Consider the following 21,779-nt stretch of genomic DNA (forward strand, 5'->3'; position numbering starts at 1 on the left):
GGTTCCACTTATGAAGTTGAGGAAATATAATCACCACAGGGTCTGCAGGGATCTATAAAACCCTGGTGTGTCCTTGTCTATAAGCCAGACAATTTTTCTTTCTGTGTGCAGTATATTATATAGACACAATAACTAAAGTGAGGAAAGATTAAATCAGTAAACCTATTAGACATGGACCCATCAAAATTTATGTTGCTCATCACCCCATTCTGGATTGCATGAGAACTACCAGTTTGGAGTCAAGAATGGTAGTAAAAGAACTAATAAACGGCCACTTATCTGGCTAACTACAGATTAAAGGCAATGGCCACTTCAAACAGATACAAGCCAACAAAAAATCCCAAGCAATGTATTAACTGCATTTATTCAGGAGTAACCAATTTTGTAAGACGGGGAACAACTTCTAGGACAGAGTTCTGCTGACTAGGACCAAGAGGTTACAGTGGAAAAAGAGAGAACATCATCAACAGCCAGGACTAAGCCTTAGATGAGGAGTTATGTTCAATTCCAGATAACTCGCTTCAAATATGTGGAGCAATTAGAGAGAATCCAGAGGAGGGTGATAAGAATGATCAGAGGTCTCAGACACATAAACTAAACAAAAAGATTAAAAGAAGTGGGAAGACATGATAATGGTCTTCGAAGACATAAAAGACTGCTTCAGAGATGCAGTGAATAGGTGTTCCATATATATATGTCAGATAGGAAGAAAAAGCAGACTGGAGAGGCACTCTTACAAAAGCTTCATAACCAGAAGAATAGCACAGCACCAGAACAGATCACCAGGGAAGGCGGCAGAACCTTTCTACCAGAACGGCTTTAAACAAGTTAGAGAAATATATGCCAGGAAAGACACAGGTAGCATTGGATCTGACTTGGGACAGGAGGATGGATTAGATGATCTCTCGAAGTCCCTTTATCTAGTCATCTTACACATTGAAATCTGCAGTTTGTAACTGTAACACCCCTTTATAAACCTTCAGTTTTATATTATGCTACTGATTAACCTTTTAAAAATGTCCTTTTCAGTTCATGTGACAACTGACATTCAAATTAATGAATAAACGTAGGCTGGGAATTAGGTTTCTAGCCATCGGAGGAAAGAACTTCTGGAAGAGCCTTGTGTTATGAGTAATATGAGCAACAATAACTCATTTTAAGATGGCACTTAATAAATGTATGCACTAGGTTATGATTTGATTCCTACAATACCAGCAGGACAGCTCCATGGCTCAAAAATTCTGTCCTGTGCTGTAATCCCTACAGAGAACCACAGCGAAAGAGTGTACTACAAAGAACCATGTATCAAAATCATATTAAGCTAATCTCTCGTGTATTTGTTCCTGTAGTACCAAATCCCAGTTGCTTGTAAATCAGCGAAGAAAGCTATGCCACAAGGTTTGCCTCCGTAGAAAATACTGTGGTTGTACTTGGTCTTTGTGATTGAAAATCAAAACATACTTGTATAACTGAGCACAGCACTCCAGGGCATACTACTACATTATATACATTTCTGTATATAATTAATCACTTCTGGCTCATTCTTCTGTTGCCTTATCTACGTTTCCACCTCTTTCTTTACCCCTTTATTTTTTCCTAATCTCTCACAGCCACTGCAAGTCTCACAGCCATATTTTCCGTACTGTCAAGGCAACCTTTGGATTTCCAAAATATTTCTCCAAATACACTGCAGGTAACAGATCAGTTGTATCTGCAGAATTTTGTGAGAGCCTGAACATAAAAAAGGTTTCAGAACTGTACTAATGTTCCCTCTCTCTCTTCTTTGCGACTTATAGGGAACTGGGTATACTGGTCAGTGACATATAAACAAACATGTGAAATACCATGAAGCTCTGTTCTTGCCTTCTTCCCTATGGGAGATGACTTTTGGTAGAAAAGCAAGCTATAGCACAGCCAAATCTATCAGAGCATACTTACTGTGTACTGTGAACAAAGGAAATGTGATAAACTGGCATGGCCAGCTATCCCCTGCCATGTAACTTTGCGAGCGGTTGCTAAGGTCCACACAGGCTACAGGCGACTCTCAATACGTGTGATCTCACTGCTCTCTCACACAGAAGGGTTATGTTCCGCCTGCACCGAGGCCCCAGGGGCCAGGATTCGGGGCCCTGATGGCTCATTTCTCCCACAGACAAGGATCTGGTTTACCTAGGAGGATGCAAATCAAGTCAGACCTGACACCAGTTACATGATGCACCCATCTGAACTGCTCCAAAGCCGCAAACAGCTGAAGAGCTACAAGCTGAGCGCTTCTGTCATGACTGTTCTCTGCAGGAGATACAGCTAAATGTCAAGGGCTTATCAGCTGAAAGAACATATTAATTCCCTTATTGCCAACTGGTCCATCATCGCTACACTTCCCTTTGTAAATTGCAGTCTGCACTAAAAAATATGTCCATACCATTTATGTGAAGTCCATCTTAGCTGAGTTAGAAGAACTGCATCTATATCTGACTACCGTGACATCAGGAGAATTGGGCAATTTAAATCAATTAGTGTCTCCAAACTCCTAATTGGTCACGGCACACTCCCACTTTGCCACGACTCCAACATCTCTGTGTTGCTATGGGGGATTTAATAGCTACCAGATCTCCTGGAGCTCTCCACAATATGATGAAAACAGTGTAGACTTTTACAAGCTGAGCCTTCCTCAGTGAATTGCATCTTCCTTAGCACTGAAAGCAACCAGCGACATTTTCCTTCTGACCCCTAGAAAAAGAGCTATGCCTGCTCCCCACCCTCCAGTGGGTCTGCTTTGGAGCAAAGCACTTTCCTTCGGCCCCTTGGAGGGTTCCTCCACTACAGACCTTAACACCCTGTTTTCTTCCATTATTTTTACTTGCACAGAGTGATGACTAATCCACAACTCACTGCAACAACAAACTACCCTGCGACATTCTGCTAAGCTCACTGACCACTATGCAATTTGCATCCCACAACCGTATCCTGACAGATCAAGGTTTACCACTTTCCAGTCCTTCCTACACTGATGCTCAGAAGAACAAAATTACACAAACTTCTCTAACTGGTAACAAGACTACCATTTTTAGAAAAGCAAGAATAACCTAGGGACACAGGAAGAGACTGCAGCCTCCAAATAAGCCTGAACTGTACTTGAAAAGCTAGCCTGGAAACAATTTTAGAGATTAACATGTCAAGACCTGGTAAGAAAGCATGAGTGCCTATCAGAAAGTTCAGTGTGGTGCAAAATGCATAACATTTTCTGAACAGAGTTATTAAATAAAGCAAAGATTGTTTAACAGTCAATCAAGAAGAACAGTATCTAGAATGGTATCTGCTCATTTAAGTCTGAAGCAGAAGATGTTTCTATTAAGTGATGTTAACAGCCTAACAGAGGGGAGAAGTGAGAGTGAGCTCTTATACTCACACGGACCCTTCTTAGACATATCCCAGGCTGTTACAACAAAGACTCTGAATTCTCCTTAGCCACCACAGACTTGCAAGCTCCCCAGGCCAATCAAGAGAAAGAGTCTAAATTTCCCTCTCACTAAGAAAAGACACCAAAATCAATCAAAGAAAAGAAAGTCTTAGTTTGCACAATGGATCACCAAGACTGTTGCAACACTGGAGGAAAACAAAGTAAATCCTTGTTGTTATTCTTCACATTCCAGATCATAGATAAGATACAGGAAAGCTAAGATAATAACTGCACCAATATGAAATGCACATTAGCAACTAGTTATCAGTAAATATCTGAGTAATGATTTGGCAAATTTCTCATCAGTTTGAGCCAGCAGTCATTGCAGAAAAAAGCATATATCTTTCTGGACTTCACAGGTAGCTACAACATCACCTGGCAGACTAATCTGTAACACAACATGTCAAGTGTCCTCCTTCAAATAGCTGCGATAATTAGACATTTAGATACAGACATTACACTGCAAGCTAAAACAGAAGCTCACATTGGCTGTCTTTATTGAGGCTGAAACGTTCAGAAACGGCTAGACGCTGATGCTTCATGGTAGGTATTTTTGAGTGGCCTTGGCCACAGAACTAGCACCAGAGCCCTTGCAAGGCTTTGCACTGGGACCGTGTCTACTGAAATTATTATTCGGTGACGTGTTGAACACCATTTCCGGATGGTTCACATATGCTAATCATTTGGCCTTGGCTTCCCAATACTGAGAAAACGTGAACTCAGGAAAAGAAGACTGAAATCAAGGACATGCAGGACTCTATCAAGATACCTGCATTTTCCCGATCTTACGCTTAAATCTATTTGAATAGTCACGAGTGCAAAAGTGACTCAAAGACACTATCTAGGGGTCATCCTAAACCGCACACCCACATACAAACACCACTTTGCCAAGACAACTCAGAAGACTTAAGGCAGAAATTTACTTCCTGACTCAACTGGTAAGGTAAAACCAACAGACACGGCACACTTCAGCAGGCAAAGAGCACGGCCCCTAGGCTCAATCTATGCCACAATGACACAAAGCACGTTCGGACTAGAAGCAGCACCAACGGCACACTGAAGCCAACAAAACACGTCCCGGCAGACGGCTCTTCAGGCAAGAAATTCCGGTTACAGCCAAGGCACTGACTGCCCCGGCACGGCAAATGCTGCCCCGGGGAACATTCACAGGCTTGGGGGTTAACCTCGCTCCCCAACGAGTCTTCCTTGGGCGCTGCTCCTCACGCAGCACAGCGCAGCCGAGCTCGCGTGGGAGCGGGCGCCAGCTCCGAGGCCTCCAGGCTACCGCGGGGCGCCGCTGCTGCCCCCGAGGCCTCCCCGGCCGGTACCGCTCCCGTTACAGCGCAGCGAGGCCCCGCGGCCGGGGCCTCCCGTGGCGCAGCTCGCCGTAGCCCCGCGGGTAGCCGGGCCGCGCGCCGGCCGTTAGCAGTCCCGCCCGGCGCCCGCGCACCCCACGCCGTTGCCTGGCGGCACGCGCCCCGCCCACTCCCCTCGGGGCACCGGCGCGCACGCTCATTGGCCGCCTGCAGCGCCGGGAACGCGGCGCGAGCTCGGCGGCTGCAGCGGCAGTGCCCGCCCCCCCCTTCCTCCGCGCTCACTGATTGGCCGGAAGGGCCAAAACACCTGAGAGCGGGGCACGGAGGGAAGCGGCCGCAACGGAGCACGAGCTAAGGGGAGCGAGCTGATTGGCTGGGAGCCTGTGAGCGAAACGGCACGTGCCGCCGCCGCCGCGCGCGCTCACCCGCGGGCCGCGCAGGCGCCCTGAGGCGCGGCGGAGGGGGAGTGGCCGTTGCCTTTCCCGCGCAAACGCCCCCTCCCCCCCAAGCGGGCTCGCTCCCGCCGTCACGGGGGGGGGGGGCTTCGGCGGGGGGTGGCGGCGGCCATGCCCGCCGCGAGGCACGTCCCCGGAACGGGAAGTGCTTCGGCTGCGCCTCGCTCCGGGGCGCGGGGGGGGGGAGCCGCACGCGCGCGGGGCCCCGGCGCAGCCCCCAGGGAGGGGGTGGTTGGCCGCGCGCCTCGCCCCCCTCCCCCATCCCTACCCCCCCCGCAACCGGCGCCCGCGCGCTCCCCAACGGCCGCCGCCGCGCGCCCCAACGGCCGCCCCCCCCCCTTCCCCTCAGCGCGGGCGGCCCCGGAGAAAGGGAGCAGCGGCGCGAGGAGGGGAAGGGAGGAGGGCCGGCAGCGGGCCTCCGCGCCCGCCGCTCCCCCTCACCTGCCGCCGCCGGCCGCCGCCGCCTTCTTCTCGTCCCTTCCTCTTTTTTTCTCTTTCTCCCCCTCTTTTCTCCCCCCCCTTGCCGCCGTGTCTCCCCCCCACCCCGCCCGCGCCCTCGCTCCGCCTCAGCCGCCGGCTCCCTGCCCGTATTGTATGTTTCGATGGCGATGGCGGCGGCTCCTCTTGAGGGGGGTGGAAGGGGTTTCCTCCTGCTCCGCATACCGCCTCTAGGAGGAGTCACTGCAGCCCGGGCCTGCAACAACCCCCCTATCGCTGCCGCCCTCCCCGGCAGCCAGCGCGCCGCTCCTCCTCGCCCGGGCCCCAGGGCTGCCGCGCCTCCCCGCCGGCACCCCCGCCCCGTAGCCGCGGGGAGCCCGGGCGCCGCGCCCTCTCCCGGGCCGGGGGCGAGGCGAGGGCCGCGGGGGAGTCCCGGCCTGCGCGGAAGCCCGCGGGGGCCGGAGGGGCCGCCCGCCCTGCCTGCTTTTCGTGAGGCGGCGAGCCGCCCGCGCCGCTAGCCCTGCGGCAAGGTGACCTGGCGCCTCTCGCCCGAACGTGCCGGCATCACCCAACTGGCTTGAAAGAGCCCTAACAAAGAGTGCTGGCCGCTCTTTGTGTCGTGCTGCGTCGGGGCGCTTCAGCTCGGCCACGAGGGCTGCAAACTTACTTGCTTTCTAAATGAAAGCTGAGATCCGCACACACACACACACACACACACACACACACACAGTTGTATGGATTCAAGAGCTTCAGCTCTGAGATACGCAGCAAGTGATTGTATTACAAGTCTCGCAGCGTGTCTGTTGGCAGCACCACATATGTCATCACGGACTGATGCAAACACAAGAGCGTAGGACTACCCCTCTTAAACACTGATCTCGGGGAAAGTGTTGCATGAAATCGTGCTTATGTTGTCATTCCTGTACAAATGCCTTGCATCGTTGCACTGATTTCATTTGAAAGATATCTGGCAGCTATTGTAATGTACTGCAAGATTCAGCATTAACCCAGGCCGCTCCAGCTCGCCTGCAACATTACTTTTGGAGGGTGGCTAGGAACAACAGAACAGCAAGATAAAGAGGCATGCGGGCTTTTAGCATTCCTTTTATTGCTATAAAAATCGTAAAGATTCATTTGCTTCCTGGAGTGTTATTGTGTGTGCATGTGTCTCTGCCAAAGGAAAGTTTTGTGTCCGCAGAATTGTGTTTGCTAGAAAAAGCAATATTCCTTCAGATTATATTCATGCTGGACCACGCCACCTCCCGAAGAAAGAGGGCGTGAGCTGGGAGAACCTGGGGTTTTCTTCTCAGCCTTTCTACTAAACGGTTCTGTGGTTCTGTGGTCACGGGTAAAGCGCTGCACTAACAATGGATTTGTTTTGACTATCATTAAAATGGAAATAAAGATATCTTTTCTCTTTCTAAACAAGTCATTCAGTGAGTGAGAGAGTTAATATATTTCTATGGATTAATGCTTTGGGGCCTCTTTCCCCTCTTTCATCCTGGAAATTTTTTGATGTATTACGAGGGGTGAGCTCTCATTACAGCCTTACCTCAAAGGGTTTCCTCTTTCTTCTGCTTGGCCATTTGTCTTTACAAAACTTTCAGGAACTTAAAGTATTTGAGACATGAACCTCTATGCCAGATTTAGATGAAACTGGCCACAGGTTTACTGGATAGATTTACAAGGGATAGACCAACCTGTAATGAGATAGCAGAGGTTCATTTCTTTTTGAAAACAAGGCCAAAAATGCTTTGAAACCATAGGAGAAACCCCATGTATATGAGTTTGAATTATTTTAAATGTAGTGGGAAGCCGTAGTTGATCTTCTGCATTGATACTTCTCGCTTTGAACTTAGCAAAGCAAGAGGTAGCTATAGAATGGCAGATGTATCGAACTATCATGGGATTTTGGGGAGGGTAGGGGGAATAGGGGGCAGATTTTAAAGTACTAAGCATAAAAAGGAAAGAAAATTTAAAACCCATATGAAAAAGGAGGAAGAGCATCTACATTTTTCTATTTCAAGATACAAATGATCGCATCCAATGACACTAGCTATCATGCATGTGGTATATAGCTTTGTAAATAAAAATAATTTGAGACAAAATAAGCATCACAGTTTTGAAAACATTCCCAGTTTGCTGCAGATTAACATCAAATAGTTGCTGTGTGATAACAACACAAATGTGTGGGAGGTCTTTAAAGAAAAAACACATCTATGTCTTCTATGTGAAACAAATTTTAAACATTAGGACAACTCATTCTGTTTACAAATAACATTTTTCTATTTATGAATAACATTCTGGTTTCATTCAGACATATTTTCAGCTTTATTTTTTTTTTCACATCCACAATATAGATGTGTGCCATTCAGCAACTAAGATACAAGTGTTTTTCTTTCCGGCTCTATGTTCAAGTCCAGTATGGTTTCATTTCGTTAAATAATGTGAAACCCTAAGGCAGCAGCAGAAAAGGTGGCAAGCAGTAGCTCACCTAACTACCTGGTGAGGAATTGACAGCGCTGGATTTCTTCACAATTCTGTAATGCAGAAGATGACTAAAAGTCCACGGTTTTTGGGCACAATAGCCATAGGACATGGAGGAAGGCAAAGGTTTTGCCCCGAAAGAATTTTTTTCTTGACATTTAGCTCTAGTTGCTCAGGGGAAAATTGTACTGCTAACTAGCATTCTTCCAAGAGGAAGATTTACAATGCTGGATTAGAAGAGAAATTTCCCCCATTAGCAGGAGTGGAGTCTGCCCTTACTAGGTTGTGCAAAGACCATCTGCCAGTTGACTTCCAAGTGCAAATACAATCTGTTACTTTGTCAAAATAAACAACACATCTATTGATGGAGAATTTATGAAGTGCTGACTGCCTAACTCACAAGCTATTGCAATAAAACAGCCTGTTGATGGCACTCTCACTTTTGGACAGAAGCTGTTACATTTCAAACATTGTGATGAATATTTCATAACTTCGGAACCAAGAGATACAGCTTTACTATTGCTTAGGCTGGCAGGCATCCAGGATTGTCCTGGCAGTATAGTAACGGTGTCCTCTGTCAAATACTCTAAAAGCTTTATCTCATGGACATATATGATCCAGGAGTTTTATCAAATCAGCATGAGTGTTGTCATGTCATTAGGATTACGTTATATCATCAAAGTTGGTGGGTGGGTGTGGGGGTGGGGGTGTGTGTGTCCTATGGCAATAGATAGCACATGTGATAACTGAGTTCTGCAAATATTGTGTGTGTCTGTAATTACATTTTCTTCTCCTCGAGCTGTTTTTGAATCCCTCCCTCCATTCTCTGTAGTGTTTACAGGCTTACGATGCTAGTAGGTTGTGTAAAATGAGGGGGTTTTTTCATTAAAGAAGCCATAAAAGTTGTATCCTAACTCTGGAGAATTCTGTTACAGTAGTATTTTTTAAATCAGATCATCCCAAATACTGCAGAGTTAAGCTCTTCTGTATGTCGTGTTCTGATACGATGTTTAAGGTAGACTCATGGTTAGGATGTCTTTTAAAAAAATAACAGATTCGGTAACAGATAAAGAAGGAGGAGAAATGACTGTCATCTGCCTGAACAACAACTGATTCTAAAAATTAAACGCTACTTATTAGCTAAAATATTAAAAAGGAGTGTTTTAATCCCTGTTACTTATGCTTAAACACAGCAGTGCAGACTGCGAAGATCATAATCTTGACTTGATTCTCTTAATCTTATAAGCGAAAATACTAATTTCACTGAAGTATTTGAAAGATTAAATTATTTTTGGTCAAATGGGGATGTACAAATATATCTTTCAGAATTAGGGAAAAAGAATAGGGAACAAAATGGAAAATAACATGTTCAGTTTGTGACTACTGTGTGCAGCTCCATTCTTCGTAGCTCAGTAGCGTGGCGCAGGACAAGGAGAGAGAAGAGGCACAGTGATCACGGGCATGGAACAGCTACTCTGCGCAGAACTGAATAGGTCAAGAAGTTTCACTTAGAAAACTGAGGGGGGAATATGAGAAAGGACACAGCAGATTCTTTTGGCTTGTTGCCGTGTACCCTTAAAGCATTATAATTGTAATATTAATTAATAAAAACCCTATTTGAATCTTTGAGTTCAAGCAAAGCTGCATGGATAAAATGGTTAATTTGTGAGTGGTGCATTTGGTGACATATTAATACGATAACCAAACAGTGCTGATCAAAGAGGCAGAAAAGTCTCCATCTCTGTGATGCACATGAATTTCTTGAAGCAGGCTATTCGCAGCAAAACTCTTGCGCTCGTACCATAGTACCTTTTTGTTAGTGATGCCTAGAGAGAGACACAGAAAGTGACTCATCCAAGCAGGCTTCTGGTGTACCTGTATTTTGGTTTTGGCATTTGTGGGACTTCATCTGTTTGTAACAGGAGCAAAGAAGTAGCTCTTTGTCATCTGTTTATCAAAGTACTGATCTTCAGATCACTTCTGATCTGTGCTTCAGGTTATGTTCTCAGCAAACTGCCATATCTCATGTAAAACTAGATTTTATTTCCCACTTCTCACTGTTTTGCAAAGGGTTTTTTTTTTTTTTTTTTTTTGCAGTCATTTCTAATCAGCTTTTCCAGTGCTATTAAAGATGTTTGCTCCTTTGCACTTAAATTGTTTGGTATAGGTATGAACTATGATATGTATTTCCTTTCTCTTCTGGCGACATTTGCAAATACATTGTCTTGCTGGATGGGACCATTAAGCTTAGGGGGTTTTTTCAGAGAAACTTTGTAGGACAGGATAGCACTGCTTCTGTTTGCCTGCCTTCATAATTCCTCCTCAATTTGATTTAAAACACTCAATTTAAACCATAAAAATAATTGACTATTTTTTCATCTTAACCACAGATACCTCAGGGGAGAAAAAAAACCAAAACTGTGATCTATAAGTAAATGAAGATGAATTGAAATAAATTTGCTTCTGCATCTTACGTGTGTCTGAGGCAGTATGTAGCTAACCCCTAAAACATTTATCCATTGCATAAGTGCAGAGTTTTACTACACTCACAAGGTACCATAATATTTATCCAGGAGCGGTCTTTCTTTTTTTAAAGCAAAATTAACCTTGGAGCCTTAAGGAATCATAGAAATCATACGTTTCATGCACATATTCTCCTTCCCAATTTGGAGCATCAGGATGTGTTCGTTTTTCTTTGTAACCTAACGCATCAGTCACCGTTAAACATGCAGCTCCCTGAGGATTTCTCCTCATGATCCAGGGCTCATTATATCTGGCCCCCAGGGGAGGTCAGGAGCAAGGCGCTTACTTTTGTTGTCTGGCAACTCAAAGGCTAAAGGATTTTCAACAAATCATCACTTTCATTTCAAGGAAACATCACTGCGTTGCTGCGTACGTCTCCTTTGGATTAACATACAAACAACCCCAGGTTGTTCCTCAGTCATGAGGAAAGACAGTCCCCAAACTGATGCTCGTGATAATCTCAGCACAGACATAAGCCTTCTGAGAGTCCGTCTCTGCTTTCGGCTCTGTTCCCTTCTGTTTGCTCTCTCTTACTTAGATCCACAGTTCATGTAACTTTGTATTTTATGGTTGATTTATTTTATGATTTAAGTGCTCCGTTAAGGCCTCCCATGCAGTGGGAGAATTCACGGCAGCTTTCTCCCATGCAGATTCTCTGGTGCCCAATAATACAGTTGAGCTCATGTTGCTTCCTTTCCCTTAGCAGAGGCACTAAATAGGACTCTGTCCTCTATCCAGCTGTCTGTTTTCATAAAGCTTGTGATAACGACAATTTTCTTTTCTTTTTTTTTTTTCTTTTCCTTTTTTTTTTTTTTTAAAAGGACTTCTGTCCCTCTGCCAGACTGGTTGACGTTTGCCAGACTAGTTCCACAGTTGTTAGGGGTGACTGACAAACAGCAGATGGTGTGAGCTCCTTAGGAGAGTCATCTAAAAGTCATCCCCAGCAGAAAGAAGATGTGTAAGCGGATGTATCGTTTATTATATGCATCAGCTGTCATTTACAAAAGACAGAAATTATGTATAAGTAAACAGGTATTTATATAAAAGGGAAAAGGAAGTATGTACATCGTATGTAACAAACGCAGATTGTACAGGAATATGTAGGGCACGCAAATTAAAATAGAAATCTCACTAAAACATTGACACAAAGGAGTAAAGCTTCAACATAAGGCACAGGGAATTCATCAGACTCCTCTTGGAAAAGGATGCGATGGCACCTTAAATATGGTGCTGTCTTTACCATTGCAATAACCATCTGGCCCAAGACATCTTCCATTACTTCCTGCCTAGCTTTGTCAGCCCTCACTTGGTTTTCCAAAAACCCACTCCCCAGACCAGCTTTCTCCCCGAGCCTCTCACGTTTTTTCTCATAATGACGCAATGAGTAGGCTGAGCCATTTAAAATAGAAGTGCATAGGTCTTGCCTAGCGCTTTTCATCCAAAAATAAGCAGCAACTCAGAAGAAAAGCAGAAGAAAGATAGTTTTGTCTATTATCTGACTCATGGATACTTGCTGATTCAATATATGCAATTTCGGGGGGGGGTTCACAAAAATATTAGAAAAGCTTTGAAGGCACTGTCATTAAGCAGTATCTTCTACAAGACTGAACTGTGTTTACTGTTGAGCAGTGATTCATCAAGTTCAGCTTGGAACCTAGTTTCAAGTATGGGAGTGGCTTCATTGAAATCAATGAATTAGTCCATGGACCCATGAAATAAGTAATTGAGTTATGGTTTTAGTTCTCCTGACATTCAAAATTCATAAGCTAATTTTAATTCATATTGATAGGAGTCATTTAATTGAATCCCTTTCCTCATACATGTTAAATGTTTAATCCTTTAGTGTCTTTTTCATTTTTAACACACTGAGAAACAATTTGTTTAAAAACTTAATAGTAGAGAAAAATATTTCACAAGAAAAACAAAACAAAAAAATCAAGTTCTCACATGATCAGTAACTCCTTATGGCATAGTTCAGGATCTAATCCAACAGAACAGCATCTCTGCTTTTCTAAAATAGTTAGACATGCTTTACCTGGCATTCAGGATTAAAACACAAATCCATGTTCTCATATTATCAATGAGAAACAAAGAAAAATGCTCGTTTTGGCTGAAAAAGCTGTTACTGAGATGGAAGAGATTATGAAGAACAATCTTTTGTTCTCTTCGTTCCAGCAGCTCAGAGCAGAATTTTCTTGAAGGCCAAAAAATTCCAAGTAGTCGAACTAGGTCAAAAGGAGTTGAAATAATGTCTAAGAATCAGCACAATGATAATAATTACTGCTAATACAAAAGTATATTAGAGCATTTACATTAGTGAATGCCCAATAACATTGAAATATTTAACATACGGGCTGAAAAGTTCAATGTAACAAGTGTAAAACGTGTATACAGATTTAAATGTATCAATCAATATTTACACGAGATATGCAGAAACAATGCCCCATCAACATTTACCCACAACTCAACACTTTAGTACAGGTATATTAAATATTGTACATTCTATGCCACCAAAGAAGAAGAATAAAGTAAAATCTCTCTTGTATGGTTCACGAAAACCAGATATGTAGCAACAAATTGCTTCAGAAATCATTCTCCTGCATTGATTAGTTCATTTATGTCTGACTGATGTTGGCAGATGAGCAGATCTTTGACAGAAAGTGTTCCCATGTCAAAGAATTTGGTGTCCAAATTATATAAGAGTGAGAAACGGGCAGTGCCAGTGGCACGAACAGTCCACGTATGGGAAAAAGACATCAGGGAGGTCATTTTCTATTGCTCTGAGGACTCTAAAGACTAAGATCTATCTGACACAACGCAGCCTTCTGGGTAGGCCTAATTCACCTGGCTGGAGAAGCATCAGTAGCAAACCTCTCGTGCCGCACCTTGCAAGGCACGTCATCGAGAGCAGCGCTCTGCTCTGCGCTGCACTGCGCTAGGTAGACCACTCGAGAGGAAGCTCCTTTTGGATGAAGCTGAACCAGAAGATGAGCTCCAGGAGCACATCTAATGCATTTGAACCACTAATGGCAGTCAGCCCACTAGGCCAGACTAGAACAGTCAAAAATTAAACTTCATGAAGCAGGAACAGTTCCTCAGCAGGACCTGGTTCTCCTCTTCAGACCTACTCCCATTGTACTGCACTATTTGCTGATGTGGATATAGCCTGTAGCTCAGTCACTGTGAGTTATACACGGCCGCTGAAGAGCCCATGATGTCTGGGTGCCTTCCCCATACTCCTAGGTCAAAACCTCCCCTCCCATCATTATGCTGTGCAACATCTGGAGTTAATTGTGTGTTATTAAAGTCTAGGAAAAGTTTGTGGAGTCAAGCCATTCCACCCAACATCAAAGGGATGCCCCATAGTTTTTCTTTTTTTTTGGGGGGGGGGGGGGAAGTGTTCTGCCTTAATTTATTCTATCTTTACATTTAAAATGGTGAGGAATAAGAAGGTATAATGAACTAATCCTATTTGGTTAGGCAAGCGGAAAGACTGATGGACAGTAAGTCCGCACTGCAACCAAGAAGCGGACTAACTTAGGCCCCTCAGGACCTCCACGGCTGTGCCTAGCTTGCTGCTTCTGCTCCACCTCTCTCCTCCAAGCTTGCTTAGGTATCTCTGCCTTTCATTGCAGTCGCAGACCGTTGCTCCATGTGCACTTCTTTGGTAGTGCCAGCGTAAGCTCCCCCTTTTGCTCCCTCCCACTTTGGGCTGTTCGTTTGCATCCCCACACCAGTCCCTCCACTGTGCACTGCTGTTTTGAGGAACTGTTTTTTAAATTAAGTCTGTTCTCAGCTAGGTCATTCTCTGACCACACAGTTAACTGTTAGTAACACATAACATAACATCTGCGTTGGCACAGGAAAGGTAACGGCACGGAGATGGCAATGAATGGCTAGGGATGAGGCAGTGCTCGCGGTGGTCTACACAGCATTGCTCTTGAACGTCTAATTATCCTTTTCATTGCCTTAACCCATCTGCTTACCTGTTCCAAAGGTTTCCAGCATTACTACACTGACAGGGCCCAAAAGCATCCACAGACCATAGGGCCAATCTGTGAGTACTCAAACACACACAGAATCTCGCCTAATATTGTATGGCATCAGCACGGCCGTCGTTGTCTTCTGATGTGGGCCTGGGGCCACAGAAGCAAACCTTTCCCCCTACATAAGACAGGCAAGCAGCAGACAACTGCAGCAGAGAGGGCTCTGAATTTGAAGGAGATAGCACGTTTCTGCTGAAAGTCTCACCGAAAGGGTGAAGCCGCTTGGTTTGTGGCTCTGCTGGTTGCACGCAACATCAGGGCAAGAGCAAATCTTTGCAGGAGAACAGATGTCCTGAAGCAATATTACTATGAGAAGACAATGGAATTATCACAGAACGGAATTCCACACCCCCAGCACACCCCAGCCAGGGACGCTGGGCTGACAAACGCAGTGTGCAATAAAAAGCATGGATCCAAGATCCACTCCACGAGTTTTACAGTCTGTCCTCTCATACCTACCACTAATGCGTCTGACCTAAACTCTTTGTGTAACAACGGTTAAACAAAGTAATGCCTTACAGCAAAGATTATTTTTTCTTTTAAAAAGAACTACAATATTTTGACTGATTCTGAGTCAAAGAACAAATTTCTTTCATTATTTAATAACTTCAACAAGCAAACAAAGTCATAAACAAGCTATAAAGCTAAACTGGTCTTGCCATGTAGCAACTTAAACACTAGAAGCTTTACGGTCAACTCCAAAAGTTATTAACAAACATCTACAATCCTAATTCATGGTTTGTCTTGATGTTTTCATCAGATCAAGATGTACAGCAGGAAGGATCGATAAAGAAAAATGAGAGGAAGAAAATGATCAAAATGTGACCAATGAAGATTTTCTGAAAATGCAGGGAAAAAGTAGCCATTTTGTCTGAGACGAAACCAGCTGGAAACAATAGGGAAGTAAACAGGGCAAGGAGAGAAACAAAGAAATAGAAGAGGAACAGAGGCGCTCATCCTGCAAAGCATTTGCACACGCGCTCCACGTGAAGCAACGGTGCCGTTGCAATGCCTAAAGGCGAGCTCGAACGCAAGTGCGTTGCTGGATTGGGATGAGGGAAAACAATAGCAAGAGACAACAATGCTTTAGTAGGTAACTACCAAGAGCTGGTTGTTTGCAGGAAAATATGTTTCTTTTTAATTGCTATTTCAGAGCTTTCTGAGAAGTCTGAGCTTCCAGGCTGCAGAATGCTGCTGAAGCGCACACAGTGACTCTTGCCAGACTAACTGCTTTTTGACAGATCACCTAAGATTGGAAGAGACCGTTCGTAATCCACTGGTCCCTAACAATAGCCCTTTTGAGTTTTGTAAATGTAAAGTTTTGGAGAGACCATTTTGTCTGGGAGAGGTCACTGGCACCTGGTCCCTAAGGGTGGCCTGTGTGGATATATTTATCCCCACCGAGAATTGGTTTGTCCATGGAAAGCACCGGTTTAATATTGAACTAGGGAGAAAAAGACAGTAGGAATGTCCTTAGGACATTTTGGGTGAGGAGCTTTTCTTAAACTTATTCCAAAAGCCCAGAAAAAATATTCCTAAAAGAAAACGCAAGAAAACAGAAAAGAGCAAGCAAATTGCCCCCAAAATATTATTAATAAAAAGAAAAGTAGAAGTAACATTATCAAACTATATATATAAATTCATTAAAAAAAGAAAAAAAAGCACACCTACCGCCTGCAGTTCTGGTCAGGTTCTCCCCTCATCCCCCCCACAAAGAAGTAAAAATAAACATAAAAATTACAAATAAAATAAATTAACCTTTTCATCAGCCTGGTTCCTAACCGAAACAATCTCTTCCCCTGCTCCTGTATTTATTGAATAATTCTTTTAGATTAAAAAAACCCTCCAGTACATGTTCTTTAGAGGAAACTGAAAGTAGAACTTTTTTCCCCCTGCTCTTTTTGCTCCTTGAATTATTTCAAAAGTAGGCTCTCTCTGAAATGGTGAAGAGCAGTGGTGAAAAGAGATGGGTGCGGGATACAGGTCTCCTTATCAGAAGGTCAGGATTATTCCAGCTGAATTGACAAAGGGGATTTGAATGAAGGTTATTGCATTTCTGGAACTTGCTCGGATTTAAAAGACATCACTTTGAACTTGAAATGAGCTCTTTCTCTCTGAGGCATAACACGAATTGCTTATCATTTAGTTCTGCCTAATGATTTAGATAATACCATTCATTAACTGTCATAACAATGGCCCTGACTCACCAGAGTACTTTAATATGCAAACAGTATCATTAAGGCCAATGGGAATCATATGCTCAGTGTTAAATATGTTTTAGTGCTTTCGCAAAGGGGATTCCCAAAGCACTCAATGAAGTAAAAATGTTATATTTGTAATATTTGTACTTAATAATTAATTTTAGTGGATTTTTTATGTATCGCAAGAACTCATGTGGAAAGACACTATAAAGTACACATGAATAGAATTTAATCTTCAGCAATGGGAACTGAGTCTGGGATGCCAGATTTGTGCAGCAATTGCTATGAAGTGTCTCGAGTTGTACGCTTTGACCCTCAGATAGCTGGAATACATCCTCTGCAGCCCTCAGCACCTTGCCAAATCTTTATTTCCTTTCAGTGGATGTATTAAAACATGCAGCAGCAGAATTTAACCCTTGTGATCCTTGTTTTCCATCTAGAGGTATGTCTGTTGAAAGGTGCCCACAAAAAAGGGCCTTCATAGGACAGCAGAATAGCTCTGGAGGGCTCCAGACAAAACACAGACAGTTTGCGTGATGGAGACCAAAGCAGAAGTACAGGCAGCTGAAAGAATTGTTCAGTGAAACCAGACTTTTTTCCATACTCTGTGTTTTCCTCTCTCTCTCACAAGATAGATTACGACTTTAAACTTCAGCATACTTTTCCCTTTTTGGAAAAAAAAAATTATTCATTTGTAACTTACCAGGAGAAGAAAGTTAGCAATGAAAGGGTTAAAGATGGAATCATCAAAGGTATAGATGGAAGTTTGTCATCTGGTAACCAGAAACGGTAGTAAAAGATTTTGTCACGTCCTCTCAGAGCAGCACTCTACACTGAACATGCAGGGTTTGATTGATTTTCTAAAGATAATTGTTCAAGAAGAACTTCTTTCTTGGATCAAAGGAGTCCCCCGCAGAAATATTGTCCACGTCCTGCACTCATTTAGACAGCGGCTGCTGGAAAACAAGCCTAATTCTTCGTCTGAAGAGTCTGACCACAACAATAGAATGAAGTGAAAATGACCAAAGAAAAAAAACATGTAGATGGTGTCATTTTCAAACTCTGCCCCGGCCTCTGGAAGGAGGCGGAAAGCAAAGCCAAAGCCGTTGGCACGCTGAGCTCCCGCAGCCCCCCCAGGCACCACCTGGGCACAGACTCCTGGAAGAGCTCTTCCCACGCTCCGGGGAGGGAACTCGCAAAGCTTCTCCAGCAAATCTTCAGGAAGCTCCTTCTCCTCCTTTCGTTTTGCTGTTGTTTCCCAAGCTTCTCCGCCCTCACACTTATCTCACTTTTTGGCTATCAGCCAAGGAGTTTGACCCTTGAAGGGGCAGACAAATGATTCCAGATGAAAATGGCCAGTCAGAAGCAACGTCAATCAACAACACCCCAGTTACAGGTTTACTGGGGATGGACCCTGAAACCAAACTGCCAGACTTCGGGGTGGCACACACCCAATCTCAAGAACAGGGGGTTTTCCTGAAATGCAAGGCACTTATGCTTGGGAGGAGCAGCTAGCTAATCAATCAAATTTCACTCCGATTCACAACCTCCAGTTTAACCACAGCGGCTGCCGAGATTGCTGTTCCCACAGCCATCCTACTGATTGCTCCCACAGCCCATTGGCTTGATGCAGGCTGAAACAAATCTGCTTCAGTTAAATCACCAGGCTGTGGCCTGCAGCAGCCACAGGGAACATTTGTCACCATTCTGCTGCCTTTACGAGTGGTTATCTTACCTGTACTTCTTTCCCCCCGAGCATTAAATCAGTTGTCTTTCACCTCCTATATTCTTTCCTGAGACTGCCACAAACAGCCCTGGGTTCCTTACCTCCCTCTGCGCGTATTCCACCTGCAGTACTGCAGTTTCTCAGTAGTCAGCTGCTGAGATGCTCCTGGGTCAACACCCCACAGACACAAGTCTCTAGAGAGGCATTGGGGGAGCATCAAATCCCTAGAGGGGTTAAGCGCTGTCCACCAGCAGTTAGTGCCAAAGGCTGGGCTCACAGAGGCATCTAGGTGTGCTGCTCCAAGCTAAGTGCCTGATTCCAGGAGAAATCAGGGTGAATCACCTACCCCAGTGCCCTGGAGAATTTGGTCTAAGAGCTGAGTGTTCTCCACAGCTGAGGTCTATCAATCCCTTTTGCCCAGGTGTGAGAGGGGCTGCTATTTTTTCAATTAAAAGTAGAAACAGGATGAATTTTCAAGTCAGTAGACTCTCCTCTGAAAAAATCAGCCTCCAGGAAAAGAGATTTAAGAAGCTTTTTGTTGAATCAAGTTCACCCTTTTAAGGGAACCCCAAAGGAAACATTAAACAAGCCTCTGAAGGTCACAAATGCTGATGCCCGCAGTAAGCTCTTTAGAGCCCAGCAGCTGCTCTGAAGCCAAACCAGCACTGTGGGCAGAATGATCTGAGGTAAAGAAGAAGAAGGTAGTAAGGAGGAATTTGCTGACCCTGTGCGTGTGTACCTGCACGCTGCTGATGGAAAGTAGCTGACTCCTACTGGAAGTCACAGCACCAAAGTCTCTTGCCGTTTGCACTGGTATAAATCGGGAACACCTCGACTGATAACAGCGGAATTACACTGGGGAAAAGCTGGAAGTAAAGAAAATCAAGCCTATTTTGCTCCTGATTTCTCTCCTCCCTGCTTGTTTTGCTGACACAAGTCAGGTCCTTTCAAGAGTTCTGGCAATTGCATTTCAAGGTCCCCTGTGCCTCAGACAAAAAGCTTTCTCTCTCACAAATATATCGGTTGAAAAACAAGAAATAATAAACAGATTCAGCATCATCTTGAGACTCCTTCAACTTCCAGTCGCGGTGTTAGGACAGCATAACAGATGTATGCTTTGTTTGCATTTAGGCGAAGGCAAATCCAAGCAAAGACAATTCCATGCAGTGCAATCACAAATAACAGCTACAAAGCAAAAACATACCATAGACACCAAAGGGGACGAGAGACATTGGCGCTTTCTTCTATAGATCTGCCAGGTTTGGGGGATTAAAAAGAGCCAGCATTTTTAGAAGGGGCTGGAGCATCCAAAGAACCTATCTTGCATGCAAAGTGCTACAAGACTGGAGTAGAAATTCCCTGCCATGACTGTTATAACCTTCCAAAACTAATGTTGCCACCAGTATAGCTGGTGGGGTTTTTAGTGACTGCTTTGTGCTTAACAGGTGATTATTTAAAACACAAGAACGGTGAGGTATTCATGCTTAAAGAAGTGCTGCTCCTGTTTGCTAAGCTTCACAGCTGCAAAGCCTTGTAACATTAATGAGATATATTATTGAAAAAACCAAACAAGAATGCCTCAGTGCCCTGCAGTTAATTTTCCTAGTGTGCCGTTTCAGCTACAGTACCCCAGGCGTCTCATGAGAAACATCATGAATGGAAAAGCTTAACCCAAAGGACAATGTTGGCACAAGAAGAGATGCTTGTAAAGTGCTCATGAATTAATTTCGGTTGAAAGTTAGAAGCAGTTCCCTAACTGAGAGCAATCGGGCTCAGGAGCAGCCTCTGGGAGCGGGGGGCACGGGTCACAGGGCAGTAGAAACGGCACTGTTTTTTAGGTGAATTTCAATAAATTTCTGAAAGGGCGAGGTGACAAATGGCTTGCGACATTTGGGGGCTGGGCTCAATTCCTCGGACAGTCCCTATGGGCCTTTTCATCTGCGTACAATGTTTGACACGTATTTTACTCTGTTGCCTTATTCTGATGGTGCTAAAAGGCTTTCCGGCGTCAGCTGGCTAAAGGAACTGGTAGACAGCTCGTTAAGAGGCGAGCAGCTGAGGACAGGGGTTGCGTAGCCGAACATCAAAGGCGAAGAGAAGCGGTCGGGGTGGTTCCCGCTTCAGCCGGCGCAGCTGTATCTGGGGGAAGCTGCGGGAACGTGGTCCGGGACTCACGCCTACAGCACCGCAGGAGCCGCACCGACAAAACCCACACAGCCACGTTGCCAGGGAGGGTGCTGGACTCCTTTTACAGGGGCAGCGTTCATGCAAAGAACATGATTTCAGCGGATCAGGATAACTAACGAATTACTGCTTGTGTTTCTCCCTGAAAATTCATGCTTGCAAACTGTCTTTCACCCTTGAGTAAAGAACCAAGGAAAGTGGACAGGTTTTAGGAAACAGATTTTGGTCTTTTAAAGGCTTCCACTCTTCTGCTAATTTTCTAAGAAAAATATATCCTGATGTTCCCATCAATCTGCTAATATAATTTTTCTTGACAGGTAATTTAGGCTTGAGACATTAACAAAGGTAGGCCAAGAAGGGCAATTAAGATGTACACATGCAGATTACAATGATGCACTCTGCCGATTTGCATGCACCTCTGGTCAGCATTAAAAGAGCCCCGTGGATCGGTTTATCTCATAAGCATTCATCAGCACATCATCCAGGTACTCTGCCATATGCTTAATTTTAAACGAGGCTTTAACGAAGCAGGCGTACAGCTTAGAAAGATGTCTGAATTCCTTGCTGACCTGGGCTAGTTGTCATGAGGGTTATTCCAGCCAAATAACTGGTAACGGGAGGTACCGCTAGCCAGCGCCAAGAGATTACGAAATTCTCTTTGTGTGCTTGCTAAGGATGTTGCCTTTCCTGCGTAGCCGAGGAGCAGCCTCTAGAGGAACTGCCGGGAGGTTGCACTTGGCTGTCTGAATCCGCTCGTGTTTGATAGTTACTAATCATGGAATCTCTATTTTTTTTAAAAAAGTGGCTATTGTGAGTTTCTCCAGCAATACCTTTAGTCGTCAGAAATTGTTAATGGTTCAGCTTAATAAAAATCCATAATACTTTGAAATATTCTTGAATGATTGCAGCTTGAAAATTGATGGATACAGGACAGTTCCTCTGG

General features: G+C 44.4%; 1 protein-coding gene across 2 annotated transcripts in view; it reads right to left on the minus strand.

The window, feature by feature from the left end:
- Nucleotides 1–5,876, minus strand: part of LOC112985871 (core histone macro-H2A.2) — a 28,789-nt gene extending 22,913 nt beyond the window's left edge. Inside the window, exon 1 of one of the 2 annotated variants that reach the window (XM_026104802.2) lies at nucleotides 5,673–5,876. The gene's annotated coding sequence lies outside the window, so the exon portion shown is untranslated. Of the gene's footprint in view, nucleotides 1–4,644; nucleotides 4,669–5,672 lie in introns of those variants that run through there. The other variant, XM_026104803.2, reaches the window with a different exon arrangement.
- Between the last annotated feature and the right edge of the window lie 15,903 nt (nucleotides 5,877–21,779).

The sequence above is a fragment of the Dromaius novaehollandiae genome, chromosome 6, assembly GCF_036370855.1.
Source record: "Dromaius novaehollandiae isolate bDroNov1 chromosome 6, bDroNov1.hap1, whole genome shotgun sequence".
Taxonomy (NCBI): domain Eukaryota; kingdom Metazoa; phylum Chordata; class Aves; order Casuariiformes; family Dromaiidae; genus Dromaius; species Dromaius novaehollandiae.